Raw genomic sequence first — 7,500 nt, forward strand, 5'->3', positions numbered from 1 at the left:
TAGGAATTCTACATAAACAAACACTTTCGAACTTGTCAATTTGTTTGTTTGTTTGTTTGTTTTTTTGTTTTTTTTTTGTACTTCCAAGTCAGTAGATAGTAAAGCATATCAGCGAAATCAGTCCAGTCTAGTCGAGCACGAAAACGAAGAGCACATGAAATACGAGTTCCCAATTGCGCATGCACTCATACCCAGAGCTATTCGTCAAATACATAGATTTCTCAACATGGTGGTCAAAGTGTGAGTGGCATTGACCGATACCCACTAGGCTGATTTCGACAAACGATTAGTATACGTCCTCCTTCGTCGAACGCAAAGACAACCATGGCACTATATCGTCACTTACCACAACACTTACCATCACTTACAACGACAAGCAAAGAAGTTATTCGCGAAATCAGCGGACCGCTGAGGTAAAAAGGGCTGAAAGCGCGGGAAAACGGATGCTGTTAGCCAACCCCAAGGGAGGAAGGTGTGGCTAATCTTGTAAGTGGTTCTGGGGTCGACGCTGCGAGGCTGTAGGGTTCTTAAGATTCGTCGAGAACACCACCAAAAAATCGTATTAAAATGACCAAAACAGTAATTTACTCGTTTGTTTTTACGATCAGTACATCGCTTTCCCTTTCTTGGCAAGTTTGCGACGCGAAATAACCAAATCTCATGTACCATGGAAAACTTGAGCGCAGAACATAGTTTCAACACTTTCCCTCCCGATTCAGTTTCTTTACAGTGTCCTTCGCAACCACGAAGCCGTGTTACGCGACGAACGCCCCACAAATGGCTGTTAGTGGGGCGAGCGTTGCGTGACACCCTAAATAACGATTGTGACGGGTACTGGTTCCTGAATCGAAGTGAAATCACGACGGAAATATTTGAAAAAAGTGAACTTGGAATTTTGTCTGACTTTTCAATGACATTGCCGTCGCAGATCGTAAGTTCCCGGAGCAAGCACGAAAAAATCATATACATCCCCAAAGACGGTCACGAATTATTTAACCGGTGTAGTATAATAGTTGGAGCTATCGACACATTTTTAGCATTTTGTGTTAATAAAAAAAACTGTTTTAATAAATTTGTGATAGGTTTCAGCAATGGTGTTCAATGGTTGTTTTGGAAAAGCAAATATATTTATTATATCGCAAGTCATTTTTAAGGATTTAAACAAAATTAATCTATTTGTTTAAAAAAAATGAAGTGCGTTTAAAAGATCTAATAAATAGGTTTGTCGATAACTTTATGAGCAACCTTTGTCAGTAAACTTTATGAGTAAACTTTATAAGCAAACTTTGTGAGTAAACTTTATAAGTAAACTTTATTAGTAAACTTGAGTAAACTTTAACTGCAGACAGTACTGTTTCGGCCTTCTGGGCCTCATCAGTGCAGTGCTGATGTCTGGGATGGAGGTTAAGCTAATAAAGCCACCCCAAATGTCCCACACATGTGGTACATCTAGGCCATGCCAGAGTGCTCAAACTAGCGAGCTAGTGAGCATGCGCAATTGCTAGCGGCAATGACTCATCCCAGTAGAGTGCTCAATTTGAACATGAAAGCAAATGCTTTGTAATGCCAAAGAGCTATATCTAACTGCAGTAAGTAAACTTTATAAGTAAACTTTATTAGTAAACTTTATAAGTAAATCATTCAGACTGTTTTAGTGTGTTGATTTTATAATGCATTTAAAATATTATCTCATATAATAATATACATGAATTGCAATAAAGAAATACACGATGAACTTGCACAATCAATATATTGCCAATCTCCATTTTGCAACATAGATTTAAAAAAACAATAATGTTAAATATATACCTGAAACATGTTGTGATAATAAAAACATTGAATCAATTGATGGATATTTTACTTGTATTTTTTGCGGTATTCAATTTGGTCTTGATTTTAAAAATCCATATATTAATTTTTATGAAAATATGTACAAGATTCGTAAAACGTCAATCTATATAAGAAAATACCATGTTAAAAATGTATTATCAGATATAGAACTCAAGAACAAATTACCAATATCAAGAGCTATAATAAACCGTGTTTGCAAGACATTTGATATAAAACACGGTTTTACCCCAAGTTAACAATGATAGAAAAAGGATAGTATCAATTTATAATACACAAGCTTTTTGAAAAATGGAATTTTAATTTTAATGTACCAATTACTAAATCCAAAAAGACTTTGCATGATTATCAGAAATATTGGAATCAGCTTTGTTTGTTGATTGAACTTTGAATTTTTTATTATATTGCTTTTCATATTTATGCACTATTGGACATAAATCGATTATTCCATCAATAATACTGCATTTATTTAATAATTCTTTTTCATTAAAATTAATCCCTCGAAGATGATTATGCAAATCAGTCATTAATTGTAAATATGATTGATAAGCAAAACGACACATTTCAATTTTTCTTTTGTAGTTTTTTGTTTCTGAAAAAGTTTGTAATAAAATTCCAGATCCTGATATTGAACCTAAAATAATTGGATTTAATGTAATACTACCAGCTATAGTTCCTGATACAATCAAAGATACAGAACCAAGATTACAAATCATAGACCAAATGCATAAATGGTGTCCAAATAAATATCCTTTTGTTTATGTGCTAATTAGACTCACTAGCCTCGTTTGCATGTACAAAATGCAAAAGAAATCTCGCTTGAGAGCGAGGCTAGTGAGTCTAATTAGCACGTAAACAAAAGATTATTTTTTGGCCGCCATTTATGCATTCGGTCTATATGCATTCATTTAAAATGTTGGAAGCTCTTTTTGTTTATCCAATATTTTTTATGATAGTATTTATAGATCTCTTTTATTTCAACAATTTGCTCCTGTGATAAGTTCTTTGAAATATGGTTCCAGTGAAATATGTCTTTCATTATAATATTGTATCTATTATTTTAATGAATATATTCAATCCAGATATCAAGTTTTCGTTAGGTACATTATTGTTTATTAGTTTGACTTTAAAATTGCCGTTTTGTAATGTTAAAGTCATATTAAGGTGGCTCAAAACAGTTTCAACACTTTTAGTGAGACCTTGTTATTAGAAGGATTGACACTACAATACTTTATCACGTAACAGCAATGTTATGGTACTATGTAAAACATCAATTAGTGCTCTTTAGCTGCAGAAAAAATTGAAGTTGCTAAAAATATGCTTTCACCTTATGGTCAAAAAATTGCTGATAAATATAAAGTATCATCAGGTCTTGTTAATAAACTAATACCTACATTAAGTAATAAAGAAAAATACGTTTTACATTACAGAAATTTGCAATTATATCTTGATTTAGGCCTTAAAATAACTAAATTTTATCGTGTTCTTGAATTAATCAATCACCTTGGCTAAAGCAGTATATTGACTTTAATACACATAAAAGAACTAATGCCAAAAACGCATTTAAAAAATATTTCTTCAAGCTGATGAATAATTCAGTTTATGGAAAAACAATGGAAATTTTGAGAAAAAGAGTTGATGTAAGACTTATAACTGATGAAAATAAATTATTAAAAATGGCTGCTAAACCAACTTATGTTAGTAGTAAAATTTTCAATGAAAATCTAGTAGCAGTGCATAAGATTAAAGAAATACTAACACTCAATAGACCTTTATATGTTGATATGTGTATTTTAGATATAAGAAAAACGCTAATGTACGATTTTCATTATAATTATATCAAACAAAAGTACAATAATAAAGCAAAATTATTATTCACAGACACAGACTCACTTACTTGTAAACTTGAAGCTAATGATGTGTATAAAGACTTTTGGAATGATAGAAATAAATTTGATAACAGTGATTATCCAGAAAATAGTCCATATTTCAACAAATCAAACAAAAATGTTATAGGAAATTTCAAAGATGAAGCTTCTGGAATTCCTATTACAGAATTCATCGGCTTGCGATCTAAAATGTATTCATATATCAAAGACAATGATCAAAATAATAAAACAGCTAAAGGAATAAAAAAAAGTGTAATAAAAAAATATCCAACATGAAAACTATAAACAAACGCTATTTAATAACAGACAAATGCATCATACAATGAAAACAATTCGAAGCAGCCATCATCAACTTGGAAGCTATGAGTTAAACAAAGTGCCATTGTCATGCTTCGATGACAAACGATGTTTATCAGACAATGGAAAAAAATCATATCCTTACGGGCATTATAAGATCAACTCATGAAGTTTACTCACAAACTTTACTTGTAAAGTTTACTTATAAAGATTACTCATAAAGTTTACTGACGAAGGTTGCTCATAAGTTTATCGACAAAACTATTTACCTTATTATAGGAAATTAACGCCCCGTGAAATTAAAGTATTGGGAATTAACGCGACTTAAATTAACGCGAATTTAATGTAAAACGACTTTCGAATAAAGAAAATTAACACGAAGGAGTAGGTAGAATTTCACAATAAAGAAAATTAACGCGATTAAGACACAGTTGGTGAGGACCACTGGAACAAATTTATTCAACACTGGATGCAAAATAAATCACTGAACAAAACGGAGCCCTCTTGTCAACAAACAGTCCTCAAATTTCTAATTTATGCAGGGGTTAACGGACAGAAAGAACGCTTGTATCTTTTTTTATTGCTTTTTAGGTGTTATGACAGTTATGAATGTCTGGAAAGGTTTCAAAATTAGGGTTAAAATAATGGAAATGAAGAGCGCGGAAATAAGCGCTACACTTAACTAACGTCGCGGAAAATAATGCTCAACACTCGCGACTTAAATTAACGCGAATTTTAACGATTCGCGTTAATTTTATGGAGCGTTAATTTCCTATAATAAGGTATTAGATCTTTTAAACGCACTTAATTTTTTTTAACATATAGAATGATTTTGTTTGAATCCTTAAAAATGACTTGTGATTTAATTAATGTATTTTTTATTTCAAAACAACCATTAAACACCATTGCTGAAACCCATCACAAATTTATAAAATCAGTGTTTTTGTTAACACAAAATGCTAAAAATGTGTCGATATCCCCAACTACCATACTAGTAACCGGCACCACTCGCGAAATGCATCAATGCGCGCATGTTCACCTTGCCATTGCAGTCATTTTGCGACGCGGGAAATCCGACGGGATCTGAACTTGTGTGAAACAAATATGATTTTCTCCACGTTTCTTTGAATCTCCCTACATTTTTCCAAAAGAGATCTGTTCTCAGTACTAGTCCTCCTTATTTCTAAAAGTTCACTGATGTTCTAGAAACATGACTTCTTGTTTACTTTGAAATTGCCTGGATACAACAATTGTGAAAACTAGTGATGTCGCCGAGGGCGAAGCTCTCGATTGCTGTCAAAGACAATGAAATAGATTTGGCAAATATTGCGAAATACGGATAAAATGAGGAAAATGGAGGGAAAATGAGTTAGAAGACGTAGAACAGCAAGACTCGTTTTTTTTTTTTTCCGTCGGCGTCGCCCGGATTATGCGCTGCTTAAAGATTTCTGAGTTCGTTCCACAGCCGCGTTCTTACCCCAGTCCTTTCACGATTTTTCCGTCGTCGTTGGTGATCATATGAGTGAGTGAGTCGGAGTAGTGTGAGTGAAGTTTGTGGCGTAGTCCTTACAACTGCCTGCCCTTCCCTCCATCATCAAATGATGAATATGCAATGTCTCGTATTGGTGAGTGCCATAAGCTTATTTTGGTTTAACATTGACTCGTTTAGTAACTACGTTCGTTTATCAATCCCTTAACATCTACTATTGCCCATACTGAGTAGGGATTATTTGATAGAGAAAGGCAAAACAAATGGAAATTCAGCAACTCACTGGAACAGCCAAACAGGTTGAGTCTCACGCAAGTGGTGCCGTGAACAAAGCCCTTCACATGAATCCGTAGATATCTTACAGGGTAAGGTTGATCACTGAATAAGATCTTTCCCGTTGGCGAGGAGCTGTGAGACTAACAAACATTCAATTAAATGAAAATTAGCAAAGGTCCCCGCTTTTTGAAACCGGCGACAAAGTTTAATAGTAAATAAATGACATCTACTTCGAACCTCGACTATGTAGGAAAATCAATTTATGAGTTCCAAATATTATACTAATTTGAATTGATGGTTTTGGTACACCGTGAAAACGACGATGATGGTGATGATGATGATGATGATGATGACGACGATTATAATCGTTTCCCAAAATTTTAGTTCCCATTTTAAAACCGTACAAACAGCTGCAAAGAGAGTGCAAATTTCTCTACCATTGTTTGTCTTGGATTGTTTTATGTCAAAAAATGCCAGAACGTGCCCTTTTTTCTCTTTTATCCAAGTAAACCAACCAAAGTGGTTGGTTTCTGATGAAAGGTGTTCCTTGTAAAAGGAACAGCTGTTGAAAGGAACATCTGTTCCTATATTATACACAAAACGGCTGTTAGCAAAACCTTGACGTTTCTGTGAAATCCGTTAAAGACTAATAATACGATCAATAATGAGTAATGTATTTAAATGCTAGTCACCATCACTTCCATTTGAATAGTTGCACATACAGACTCGTTTTGAACCGGTGGCAAACTGCAATCTGGAATTATGGAAATCTAGGTTTTTAGTCAAGTGCTCAAAGGGTCATGGTATTAACCGAAAAGAATGGTACAATACTTCAGTTTAATAACTCCCACGGGTTTCCTATCGATCTTCAGTTGAGTATTCGAACAACTAATGGGAAAATTATAAAAGATAAAGACTGAACCCGGAACCCGGGACCTTAGGGTTGGAAGGCAGAGATCTTACCACTGCGCCAACCCCTCCGCTCTAAAGGGGTACATCAGAAAAGTGGATCGACCCGCGACCAGGTCGTTTCTTCCTCACTTTCCAATTTTGAGGCCGGACAGAACTACCACAAAGACACGTATAGTTTTTGATGCCTCTGCGAGGTATCAAGGAGTTTCTTTGAACGATGTGATTTGTCAGGGACCAAAGTTATGTGACCTTTTTCACGTTTTGCTCCATTTTCGGAAACACCCCGTTGCTCTGGTCTGTGACATCGCAGAAATGTATCTGAAGATTGCGATCGTACCTGACGACCGTTCATTTCACCGGGTTTCTGTGGAGAGACTTAGACCAACAGAAGAGTACGAATTTAGCCGTGTTGTATTTGGTGTGAATTCGTCGCCATTTGTTGCTCAGTTCGTTACTCAACATCACGCGGAAACACATAGAACTGAGTACCCACTCGCGACCGAAACCGCCCTCAAATCGGCCTACATGGATGACACTATAAACTCGGTGACTGATGACCAGCAAGGAATCGAACTGCACAAGAAATTGTCGGAACTTTGGATACGTGCAGGAATGCAAGCTCGAACGTGGTTGTCCAACTCTCCAGTTGTGCTGAGCGAAATCCCACCAGAAGACAGAGCTTCAGAAATTGATTTAGGGAAGGATACCTACCCTCCATCAAAACCCTTAGAGTATTATGGTAGGCAACAAAGGATGCGTTCACTTTCAAGGTTCGACCACCTGATAACT

This window comes from Montipora foliosa, chromosome 14, assembly GCF_036669935.1.
Source record: "Montipora foliosa isolate CH-2021 chromosome 14, ASM3666993v2, whole genome shotgun sequence".
Taxonomy (NCBI): Eukaryota; Metazoa; Cnidaria; class Anthozoa; order Scleractinia; family Acroporidae; genus Montipora; species Montipora foliosa.